This window comes from Nuphar pumila, chromosome 1, assembly GCF_984573655.1.
Source record: "Nuphar pumila chromosome 1, dmNupPumi1.hap1.1, whole genome shotgun sequence".
Classification (NCBI taxonomy): Eukaryota; Viridiplantae; Streptophyta; class Magnoliopsida; order Nymphaeales; family Nymphaeaceae; genus Nuphar; species Nuphar pumila.
The window spans coordinates 118935690-118949348 of NC_143249.1; the positions used below are offsets into that span (position 1 = coordinate 118935690).

Sequence of the window (13659 nt, forward strand, 5' to 3'; positions counted from 1 at the left end):
CATCAGCATAAGTAATAATCTCATGGCCCCCACCTGGATCTAATTCTTCCTTGCCTTTGTATACCAGCCCATCACCCACTGTACCCTTTAGGTAGCGAAGTATACGTTTGACTGCCTCCATATGTGACACACGAGGTTCATGCATAAACTGGGATACCTGATTAACTGAATATACTATGTCGGGTCTAGTAAAAGTCAGGTATTGCAACATGCCAACTAAACTGCGATACTTAGTGGGATCTCCATATATATCCCCTTCTTGTGAACTCAATTTCTGATGAATGACACTTGGAGTTGTTAACGGCTTACAATCTGTCATGCCTGCTCTGCCGAGAATGTCCAGCGTATATTTGTGTTGAGTAAGGGTAAGTGTATCATTCTTGTTATCAACTTCTACCCCAAGAAAATATCGCAGCTCTCCCAAATCTTTCATTTTAAATCTCTGATTTAATAACTTCTTCACCTGCTCAATGTGGCTTTTACAATTCCCTGTGATGATGATATCATCAACATATATCAACAGAAGGGTAGTAACTCCTTGTTCATTGTGAATGAATAATGAGTGATCCAGAAGAGACCTAGAAAAACCATGCCGTTGTATTTCTAGAGAAAAACTGTCGAACCAGGAACGAGAAGCTTGTTTCAAACCATAGAGTGCTCTCTTTAATTTGCATACATATTTTTTGGCGTCTCGTTCTGCATATCCAGTGGGTTGTTCCATGTAGACCTCTTCTTTTAAATCCCCGTGCAGAAAAGCATTTTTCACATCCAGCTGGCTCAATGTCCATCCATGTTTAATGGCTAGACTCAACACAATACGAATAGTCCCCATCTTGACAACAAGACTAAAAGTTTCATCAAAGTCTTGGCCTTCCTCTTGTGTGAATCCCTTGGCTACCAGTCGAGCCTTGTACCTTTCGATGCTCCCATCTGGTTTATATTTTATCTTGTACACCCATTTTGACCCAACGACATTTCTGTTCAGTGGTCTAGGCACAATCTCCCATGTGCCACATTCATGTAAGGCCTCCATTTCTTCATTCATTGCTTCTACCCATCTTCTAGAGCTCGCAGCTTGATAGAACATAAGCGGCTCATCCTCTTTACTTATGGATGTCAAGAATAACTGAAAATCCATTGAAATTTTTTTATAACTTACCCACCTGTCAAGTGGATGTCGAATCCGTGAAGATCTTCTGATATCCATTTGCTGCGAAACGGATGATCCAGATGGATCCGTGTTCGAACAAGAAGTGAATGAGGGCTCTTTCTCTCGCCGAGTGTACACAATTCCCTTATACCTTGTTGGCTCCAAGTCATATGTGACAGTTTCCTCCGTTTGAGTCTCATTGGCTGAATCCTCATGTGGCTCATTCTGACTGCAATTTTCTGGACATTCTACTGTACCATTGGAGAAGAGTTCTGAATTTAACCATGGGTAGTATACCTCAATGCTGGAGCTTGAGTTATCAGTATCCACCATAGTTGAATTATTATCCTGATCAGCAAAGTTCATTTCATCGAAAATAACATTCCTTGATATTTTGACACGCTTACTCAGGGGATCATAACACCTGTACCCTTTGTAATCTTCGGCATATCCTATAAACCTGCATTTCAAAGCTTTATCTTGGAACTTGTGCCTGAGTGAGCTATCAATGTGCACATAACAAACAGACCCAAACACACGTAATTCATGATAATCAGGTTGTATGCCAAAAAGAGAGAAGTGTGGTGACTTATTTTCTAAGATATTCATGGGCAAGCGATTTATCACATGAACTGTGGAGTGGAAGGCCTCAGTCCATAATGATGTAGGGAGATTGCTCCCGTGCATCATGCTCATTGCAGTCTCAACAATATGTCGATGCTTCCTCTCAGCAATCCCATTTTGTTGAGGTGTATGAGGGCAAGACACTCTTCTCTTTATCCCATTATGTTGAAGAAAATTAACAAAGTCACTCGAGGAGAATTCACCTCCTCCATCACACTGGAAATTAAGAATGTTGGTAGAGAAATGATTTTGAACGAAAGAGTGGAATTTCTGGAACAATCCAAAAACTTCTGATTTGTGCTTCATAAAGAATATCCAAGTATAACGTGAATAACTATCAACGAAAATAAGATAGTATTTACTGCCAGAAAAAGAAGTAATTGGAGCAGGACCCCAGACATCTGAACAAATGACCTTAAATGGCCTTGAAGCTCTTTTATTAATGGAAGCAAAAGGTAAGACATGACTCTTACATAGATGACAGCTAGAACATTTTGTATCAACGACTTCCGAACTCAGACTGGACTTAGGAATAAGATTATTCATGACAAGTTTTTCAATAAAATGGCGACCACAATGGCCAAGACGACTATGCCAAAGTCTTGGCTTATTACTTTCAGAAACATTAAATAAAAAATCAGAATCAAAGACTTGGTGAGGCTTCAAGGATGAATAGTTGGGATGAATAAAGGAAGGATCTTCTTGGAAGATGTACATGTTGCCCCATCGTTTTCCTTCAGCGAATGTCCTCCTCGTGCGAAGATCCTTGACATAAACAGAAGAGGGAGTAAATTTAACTGAAGCATTTGCATCATCAACAAGCTTTGAGACAGAAACAATGTTCTTTTGAATATTAGGAGCATGGATGACACTTGGAAGTTTAAGAGAGGACTTTGACATGTGTATAATGGCATTTCCAGTATGTGAGATGGCATGATGTGATCCATCTCCTGTGACAATGCTATTCTTTCCAACATAAGGTGTAAGAGTCAAGAGTTTACCTACATCACCTGTAACATGAGTAGCTGCTCCAGAGTCGACATACCAAGTTCCTTTGTCATTTTGTTTCATATTCAATCCTGCCAAGGCTGCCAACAACAACTCTTTTACTTCTCCATCCTTTCTAGCCTCTGCTTGTGGAGCTTTCCCTTTGTTTTGAGGATTAAACCAACAGTTCGCTTTAATGTGCCCTTTCTTGTTGCATAGGAAACAGGTGGGAATGGGTCTTTGTCCCTGAACATTGGGTGTTGGAAGTATGCCACGACCTCCATAGTTATTTCTCCCTTGTCCTCCTTTTCCTCGAAAAGAACTTCCTCTACCTTGACCATAACTCATTCCCATAGCCAGCACATCTTGTGTTCCGGAATTCCCATGAAAAGCTTCAGAGGAACCTTTCAGATTCATCTCATATTGCAACAGTTTTGCACGAAGATCTTCAAACTTTGGAAGTTCTGGTAAACATAGTAAGGTTGTCGTCATAACATGATAATCTGGCCCCAATCCACTCAAGGTTTGTTGTACTTTATCTTTTTCACTGACGAGACACCCAACAACCGCCAACTGATCTGTGATGCCTTTCATTTTATTCAGGTATTCCATAATAGACATGGAATCTTTCTTCAGCATTTGAAATTCTCGCTTAAGAAACATAATTCTTGCCTCAGAAATTTGTGAATATGTTTGAACTAACATATCCCACAGTTCCTTTGCCGAACAATCATCAGGAAGAGCAATAAGGACCTCCTGTGAAAGAGTTGAAGTGATATATGCCACTTGCGATTGATCTCTCTTCATCCAAGCAACATATTCTGGATTCTTGTGAAAAACAACAGATTGTTCGCCTTTATCATCCACCTTTTCTTGCGAAAGAAATTCTGAAGGCGGTGGGACCGATCCATCCAGCTGACCAGAAGGGTCCTGACTTTTTATAAACGGAATAATCTGTCTTTTTCAGGTCAAGAAATTACAGTTATTCAATTTTTCAGAGACTAGTTGACCAAGAAAACTTGAGGACAGGCATGATTGCCCGTGAGTAAATTCCATTTGATGAATATGCTTGAACTGACACTTAGGTATGAAGAACAAAGAACTCGGCTAACAGAAAAAGACAGATAAGATATGACAAATGGCTAACAATGATTAGCAGTGATTAGCAGGAAAAGGAAATCACAGATCAAGAGATTAACAATGATTAGCAGGGATTAAACCACAGATCAAGAGATTAAATGTAGGAAAAACAGCAGGAAAACAACAAGAATTAAACCTGATGAACCTGATTTCACAAAGAAGCAATCACGGCTGAAAAGAAAACACAGATTGATGCTGTAACACACGGCTGAAAGAAATCACAGATTTTCTTCACACAGATTCACGCTAGGTATTTGAGGGCCACAATACCACACAGATTCACAGAGATTTACCACACAGATTCAAATCACGGCACACAGATTCACGCTGGGATTCACGGCTGATAAGTTCACTCTGCTGACGCTGGTGGATTCACGCTGGAATTTGCTCACGCAGACTCAGGCTGGGTTTTCTTCACGCAGAAGCAGATTCACGCAGGCTGGGCTTTCTTCACGCAGGCTGGGCTTTCTTTCTTCACGCAGGCTGAAATCACGCTGATTCACGACCAGACATTCTTCGTTGGGTATTTACGCTGGGTATTCACACCCAGATTCACGCAGATAGCTGATGCAGATCCACGTTGATGCAGATCCACGCTGATGCACACGCTGTGCTTTCTTCACGCAGATTCACGTAGATCCACGCCTTGCTTTCTTCACGCAGATTCACGCCCTGCTCTGATACCATGAAAGAATGAAACCCTAATCTACGATGAGAGAAGAGAAGAGAGGGAGAGAGAAATTTCCAGCTGAAAGGAGGGTTTAGTCCATCGTGACTGCCCTCTCATTCTATTTAACATAAAGTGTAAACATTAGGGTACGAAAATACCCTTTTACAAAATAATAATTTACAATACATGAACTGGATCTGGACCTGATCCATTATACAAATGGATCGGGTCAGACATACAATGAAGATAATAATGTCTTCTTTTCACCTTCCACACTGGCTGCATACTCCAGGCTTATGGATGCCAATATTTGTAGTTGGAGTCCTAACAAAGTTCATGTCTGTGATGGCATTTCCACTAGATTCACTGGACTTTATTTTCTTAATTTATAACCTAGATGGCTAGAGCTGTATTATTGAGTGTTTGTAAATAGAAGTGTGTATAGGTGCTGGCCCAATACCTAAATGCTAGGTAGGTGCCTAGGATGGGCAGTTAAAATGAAATATTTGTAACTACTTATATAAGGTTTATCTAACACTGAATACTTTACATTAATGTTAGCAACATTTAATTGATTGAAGATATGTCACACAGGTAAGGAGTCATGTCCTGTGTGTAGTGTACAACATGAGAATTTATAAGAATATGGGTATAGGATTATGACTATAAATGTGTGTGTATGTATGTATGTATGTATGCATGTATATTCAAACACCATTCAGTAGTGGAGCAGAACAACCTTTTATGCACCCTAAAATGGATGAAGACAAGTAATGGGTATGGCTGGATCAGGTTAGATACAAAACTGGTCTGACAGATACTCAGTGAAGCACTAGTACTAGTACCTGCCTCAACACACATCAACATGGCTAAGACACCCTTTTGGAAGTACCCATGTTACATAGGATAGAAGTGATTGGAAGACCCTTAAATGCAATAACATTTTTGACAAAACAGGTTACTTTTGGGGACACCAAATTATCTTTACTTTTCAAGTTCAAATTACTAAAATACACCTTTGCACTTTTTGAAAAAGCGAAGTTGACTTTTTTTGTTTCCCTCCGAAGCAAAAGACTCACTTTACTGCAGAAGCAATCATATGGGCCTTGTTTGGATGACATGGGCAAAACTAGCTTTATCGAAAGCCTAATTCAGTAGGCTGTTTGGATGACCAAAACTTGGAAACCAGCTTTTGGTCACCAAAAACTGAAAAAAAGAAAAAAAAAATAGAGCCTGGTCAAATTTCGGCCACCCACCAGTTGAAAATGGTCAAAATATTACTAAAAACAAAAAACTGAAAAAATCAGAAAAAAGAACATCCAGCCATTTTCTAGCCATCCGCCAACCAAATATAACAAAAAGAAAAAAATTAGGAAAAAGAAAAACAGCACAGAGAAAAGAAAAAAAATGATGGGCGGCCATTTTCCGAGCACCCATCGGCTAGAAAATGGCTTGGATGGTTTCACCCTTCTTGGCAGTGTTGTGAAAAGCGTTGAGGTGTAGCGAGGCGCTCCACCAAAAACCGAGGCGAGGCGTAAGCCTTGAGGCGTAAAGCGTAAGCCTCAAATTTTGTTGTTGAAAACTTTTAAAAAATTATAAAAAATATTTAAAAATACAAATAAATAAAGAAATGCTTTATTGATGAAATAACAACCAATAAGAAATAGAAAATCTCAAATAAGTACTAAAAAATATGAGATTAACATATAAAAGTAACTAAAAACTGATTATATAATTGGAAAAGATATAAGATTAACAAAAAAAAGTTAAAATATACTAAGAAACTTATTACATAACTGAAATAACTGGAAAATATATGAGATTAACCTACAAAAGTTAAAATATATGAGATTATTCTAAAAAATATGAGATTAACATATAAAAGTAACTAAAAAAATGATTACATAACTGGAAAATATATGAGATTAACCAATAAACGAAAAAATATACTAAGAAACCGTTTACATAACTGGAAGATATATGAGATTAACCGGCAAAAGTTAAAATATATAAGATTATTCTCAAAAATATGAGATTAACATATAAAAGTAACTAAAAAACTGATTACATAACTGGAAAATATATGAGATTAACCAACAGAAATTGCTGTATGCCGTAAAATGCCAATGCCAATAATTACTTGATGATCTAAGAGGAAAAAGACAAGAAAAAAGAAGAATACGACAAAAATGGGGTATGTGGAGCTTTAGGAGGATATGTATTACGAAGATGAACTCCCTACTTCTAATCCTACAACCCATAATATAAGATCAAAAGTAGGAAGTTCTGCATCGAAGGGGAAGGGTGTGGTTGGTGCCACTAGTAGTGTCGTCGCGGGTACAAAAAGAAGAGGAGAAAGAAGAGGAGCAGGGAGTACTTCGAGATGAGGTAGAGCTAGAGGCTTTATTAGGATCTTTTTCCTTCTTAGGATTGCCCCTGGGGTGCAGCTCGACATTCGTACTGCTACGACTCCTCAACATTTAGTCGAGTAGGTAGATGTCACAGTTGGGCGATGGTTCTATGATGCCTGCATTCCTTTCAATGCGGTAAATTTCTTTAATTTTCAGGCCATGATAGATGTCAGAACTAGTATCGGGTTTAGATATAAAATGCCTTCATATTATGCTCTGAGAGAAAAAGTTTTAGATGCTAATGTGAAAGAAGTGAAGACATATTGTTATAAGATGAGACAACCATGGAGAGAAACTTGGGGTAGTATCATGGTAGATGGGTGGACAGACAAAAAGTCTAGGACTTTGATGGGTTTTCTTGTCTATTGCGCCAAAAGAACTATGTTTTTGAAGTCAATTGATCTGTTTGACACCCCATAACAACATATGTATTGCTCAGAGTTTTTGATTAGGTTGTGCAAGAGGTTAAACCTCAAAATATTGTGTAATTTATTAATGATAATGCAATAGGTAAAAAATTGCAGAAAATTTCGGGTCATTCTTTTGGACCTCATGTGCTGCCCATTGCGTAGACCTCATGCTTGAGGACATCGACAACATGAATGATGTAAAGCAGACAGTTGAATGCTGCCAATAAATTACTAAATTTATTTACAATCATGCATGAGTTTTGAGCCTAGTGAGAAAGTACACTGGTGGTGGTTAGTTGATTTGGTACGAATTTTTTGACAGTGCAAAGTCTAATAAATAATAGAGCTATACTATAAAAAATGTTTTCATCAGATGAGTGAAATGCATATCCTCATGCATAAAAAAGAAAGCCGGTGAAATTATATATATTGTATTCAGAAGTGAATTCTGGGATTCAAGCATGAAGTTGTTGAGAATAAGTATACTTTTGGTGAATGTGCTTCGATTGGTTGACAGTAAGGTCAGACCAACTATGGGCTGTATCTATGAGACCATGGATAAGGCAAAAAAGGCCATTAGAGATAATTTGAAGGGAAAAAAATTATACATACCTATATACTTATATGGAACATCATTGATCATAGGTGGATTGGGCGACTTCATCAACCTCTTCATGATGCAACATATTATTTAAATCTTGCATTTAAATACACCCTTACGTTTAAAATGGATATAAAAGTCATCAAGAAACTTTTGAATTGCATTGAAAGGTTGAACCCTGATTATAACATTCACGATCAAATTCATAAGGAAATGAAAACTTATGATAATGAATTGTATGATATGGGGAGACCTGTAGTAGTGTGAAATCGTGCTACGATTCATCCAGGTAATTTATTTTGTTTATTTCAATTTTAATTTTATATTATTATTTAGTTCAAGTGGATACACGAGAAATTAGAGTGTTTTTGAGCAAATTCATACCAAAAGAAGAAATAGATTGGAGCACAAAAGGCTCAATGACCTCGTCTACGTCTGCTGCAACTTACTAGTGCGACATAGGTATATAAAATTATAAAACTTATTTGTCATTTTCATGTGTTTAACTAAAGTTTTTTTTATATCATTCAAAATCTAATTAATTTTAAATTTTTTATATCATCTTTTTAGGCAAATCGAAAAGTTATCATTAAGGAGGCACAAAGAACAATTCGATCCCATCAGTTTGAAACATTTTGATGAATTTGATATATGCATTGAATAAGCAAGGACTTTTTTGAATGAAGAAGACACTCAGTGAATTAATGTGGAAAAAGCACATGAGGTAGTTGATGAAGATCCCATGTACCTTGGGGACGATGTGGATGTCGAAGGAGGAGAAGAAAAAGATATTGATGATAAAAATGATTATGGTTATTGATGTTTTATTAAAAAAACTTAGTTATTTAACACTTAATTGTTCATAAACTTGGTTATTTTGTTTTTGTAATATGAAAGTATGAGTCTTATGACATCTTCTTAATTACAAGATATTTAATATTTTGCATTGTTCTTGTGAGATATGCATGCAATATTATCTATGATTCTATATTAGTTGATGTTTGATAATGTCTTATGTGACTCATAGAGACATCAATGTTTCGTATGTGATTTTATGGATGTATTTTGTGCAATTTCATTGTTTCATGTGATATGATTTTTTTAGAATTTTTATGAAAATTTTCTTGTATTTTTTGTAAATTTTTTATTAAACATTTATTATACATTTATGTTATGATACGGTGTTACTATGAGCCTGACCGATACGTGTAACGATACAATACTTACAACTTGATATATATATATATATATATATATATATATATATATATATATATATATATATATATATATATATATATATATGGGTTCATATTTGGTACCTTTGAAGGCTCAGACCTATCAAGTACAATTCACCTGATCTTTATACTTTTTAGGTTTTTTTCTTTTTCTTTTTTGTAGATTGGACCTTATAGATGTGATTTACAAAGTTTGTTTAGTACAAAGTGAGTTTTGAATCAACGGATTGTAACTTGTAAGCAGGTTTTTTAAGGGCTTAAAAAATCAACAGCTCATAATGCACTAAAATTTCATGTCAAAAAGTCATAGTTTTGTATTGAAATAACATGATCCAAGGTTTGATCTTTAGCAAACAATCCATGCTGAAAACATCCATGTGGTCAGATTGAGTTGATAAAGCTTGAATCTATGTTTTACTAAATAATTCCGTGCCTTTAATAGCACCAAATATTAACCCTATATATATATCAGATACAAGAAGGTGGAGAAAGCAGGAATTGTTAAAATAGGCATTACCAACAAAATTCCTGCCATATTTCGAGTCTACATTATAGTTAAATCAGCCTGCTTGATTGTAATTGTTCATTGCTCCTCTTTGATATGCATTGTGGTAGTGGTTTCCAATTCTTCCACCTCTACAGCCAGCCTAGGTGCTTCTACCTCTTCCTTGGCATCCATGCTAGAGTTCACCCTTTTCTTGCTTTATGATCTCATGTATTGAATGTGGATAACTATGGTTATCTTCTAGATGAAGTAATTGGATGAGGTTAATTTAAGCCCAATCTTAAGAGATGATAAATTTGATGGTGTTTGGGCCATAGTAATTTGTAGCACTCAAATGAGCTAGCAAATAAGTCTAGAAGTATAGATACCTACTTGAAGAGCAAGTAAACTCTAGAAGACAGTCTTGAAATGCAAGAAGCTTAGGAAATTCAAAACACAAGATTACTGAGGTAAGAAAAGTAGATGACAACAACGATAGAACTAGTTGAGAATGTCCAATCTGCCAAAAAAATGCTGATGTTAACAATTGATAGATGCTGACATTTGCACAATGTGGTCAGTGACATCATTGTTGATGTCAGTAATGACATCAGTGACTTTGCTGTCATGGGAAAGGAAGAAGGAGAGACAAAGAAAGGGAGGGAAGAAGCATGAAGAAGAGAATGAAGAAGGGAAAAGGAAGAAAATGAGAAAAGAAAGAAAAAGGGAGAGAAATGGTTGAAATAATGAAAAACTGTCACATAAGTGCAGGTACGAGCATGGGTACCACTATATATATGTATACATATATAGTCAGAATAGTACATAAATGAAAAAAGATATAATTTATAAGTGACAGTGCGATCTTTTGTAATTTATATTAAATATAACCAAATTTTGAAGTAAAAGATTGATTTGAAAAGAAAAAACTAAGAAAAATTGGTCTGGTTGTGGGATCTGGTTCAGGTCTGACCTGACCCATGCTCAAACCCTGATCTTATCAACCATGTTGACACAACTACATGCGTCTTTTCAGCCGTACCCATGTTACATAGTAGTAAAAATTAAGAGCAGAGGAAGCAACTCAAACTTGAGAAATGCTTGAACATGGCTCCGATACTGTGAAAATCCATGCTTATCTTAGTAGATGATGGAGAAGAGCAGGTCTGTCCTGACCCATGCTCAAACCCTTGTCTTATCACCCAGATGCAGCAAGATTCAAGGTGGTATTTATCAGCCGGAATTACATACACATTCCAAATGGAATATGCGCAAAAATAAAAAAGATTAAAATACCCCTACGGCTGATATATATATATATATAATTAGATAGATACATATACATATATATTTTATATATATGTATATGTATCTTTCTTTATATATATAATATATATATGAACATAACAATAATAATGGATTACAATTTAACCCCCCCTCAAACTTAGGGCATAATGACTGAAAGTTTACCACGAAGAAAGTTGAATCGCGGAGAACCCAGAGCTTTCGTGAAGAAATCTGCCAACTGATATTCTGAAGTTACATACGGAAGATCTATGACTCCTTTGAGATATACTTCTCGAACATAGTGACAGTCCATCTCGATGTGTTTAGTCCGCTCATAAAATGTATGAATTTTGGCAATATAAATTGCACTCTTGTTATCACAAGATAACTTGGTGGGCCCTTCAACATTGATCCCCATATCTTCTAATAGCTGATGAATCCACACAATTTCTATGGTAGTTGTTGCCATGAGTCAATATTCAGCTTCAGTAGAGGATAAAAACACTTTTTGCTGCTTTTTGCATCTCCATGAGATCAATGAGTATCCTAAAAACACACAAAAACCAGTGGTGGAGTGACGGTTATTTGGGTCATCTCCCCAGTCAACGTCAATATAAGCAATTAATTTCAATTCAGAAGAGGAGGATAAGAATACTCCCTTGTTTAGAGTACCCTTTATGTATCTTACATTCTGCAAGATGGCACTCATGTGAACTGATGTTGGTGCATGTTGGAACTGACTTGCAGTATGAACTGCATGAGAAATATCTGGTCTAATAATACTCAGATACATCAATGATCCCGCAAGCTTCGGTAGGGGGTGGGATCAGAGAGAGGAATACCATCATCAATCTTCATTTTGGCTCCCACTATAGCAAGAGTTTCACAAACCTTGTCATCAGACATACCCGACCTGTCAATAATCTCAGAGGCAAGCTTAGTTTGAGACAAAAAATATCCTCTATGAGAGTATGCTACTTCAATACCCAAAAAATAAGTTAGGAATCCCAAATCAGACATTTCAAATTTATCCTTCAAAATTGATTTTATGCTTTTAACCCCTTTAGAATCACTTCCGGTTATAAGCATATTATCCATATATAAAAGCAGAATGACAATCCCTGCATTGGTTTTTCTAACAAATAAGGCAGTGTCAGTGAAACAGGATGAAAAACCATTTTCTAACATTACGGAGTTAAACCTATCATACCAAGCATTGAAGGCTTATTTTAAACCATAAAGTGCTTTACGAAGGCGAAGTATTTTCCCTTTGGGAGTCTCCATTCCTGGTGGAGCATCCATATATACCTCTTCATTCAGATCACCATTTAGGAAGACGTTTTTAACATCCATTTGATAGATGTTCCATTTGTTGATTGAGGCAACGGTGATGAGACATCAGACAGTGACCATTCGGGCCACAGGGGCAAAAGTTTCTTCATAGTCAATCCCATATTCTTGACTATATCCATTAGCAACTAATCTCGCCTTATATCTCTCAAGAGGTCCATCACTTTTAATTTTTACTTTAAATACCCATCTAGATCCTATTGTTTTCTTACCCTTAGGGAGATCTTGAAATTCCCAAGTTTTGGCTCTTCTTAGAGCACCAAGTTCATTCTCCATAGCTTCCACCCATTCAGAACATTTTCGTGCTTTCTCAAAATTTATACGTTCTACGTAAGAATGAATGACACTAAGACAAGCCCTATATTTAGGTGAAAAAAAGTCATATGAGATAAACCTAGAGGGCGCTTTCCTAGGTCTTTCAGTTCTTCGTAAGTTCTCCTCTCTCGGAGAGACAATCTTACTGGTGTCATCATATATTTCAAGAGCACTTCTGAAGGTGTTTTTATCTCTATGAGCATAGGTGATGGGCTCTTTACATGATCCTTCATTGATATGTTGCCGAGGAGGAGAGAGCAGAGAGGTGATAGTTTCCTCGGTTTCATTATCGCTTGAGTTATTTCGAGTTGACTCACCATCACTCGTATCATCATCTTTAGCTAACATTTCAAATAGAAAGGAATAATCCACATTCTCTTCATGAGATACAAAGTTTTCGAAACCACTAAGATTTTCCAAAAAACTCATATTTTTGGAGACATACAATTTGTCATTTTTAACATCATAACACCGAAAACCCTTTTGGGTTTTCGAATAACCAAGAAAGACACAAGGAATGACTTTTGGGGAAAACTTATCATTTTTATCCGTAAGGACAAAACATTTACAGCCAAACACATTTAACCTGCTGTAGTCAGGTTTCTTCTCGTATAATTTTTCAAAAGGAGAAATTTTGTTTAAATTTTTTGATGGAAGTCTATTTATGAGATAGACCGATGTAAGGGCTGCCTCAGCTCAGAGTTTTTTTTGAATGTTTTGCGAAATAAGCAAAGTTTGAGTTGTTTCAATAATATTCCTAAGTTTTCGTTCGGCTAATCCATTCTATTGAGGGGTCTTTGGACAAGATTTTTATGGAAAATACCATAATTTTCAAGATAACTTTTGAATTCATTTGATAGGTATTCTCTTCCAGGGTCGGATCTAAGGATTTTTAAGTTCCCATTGAATTGATTTAAGATCATCATATGAAAAGTTTTGAAAGTCGAAAAAACTTCATGCTTATGTTTGAGAAAGTATATCCAACAATACCT

At 36.3% G+C, this 13659-nt stretch overlaps 1 protein-coding gene across 1 annotated transcript in view; it reads left to right on the plus strand.

Annotated features, from left to right (window-relative positions):
- Window positions 1-13659, plus strand: part of APC4 (Transducin/WD40 repeat-like superfamily protein) — a 163280-nt gene that overhangs the window by 3314 nt on the left and 146307 nt on the right. The gene's annotated exons all lie outside the window — the stretch shown is intronic.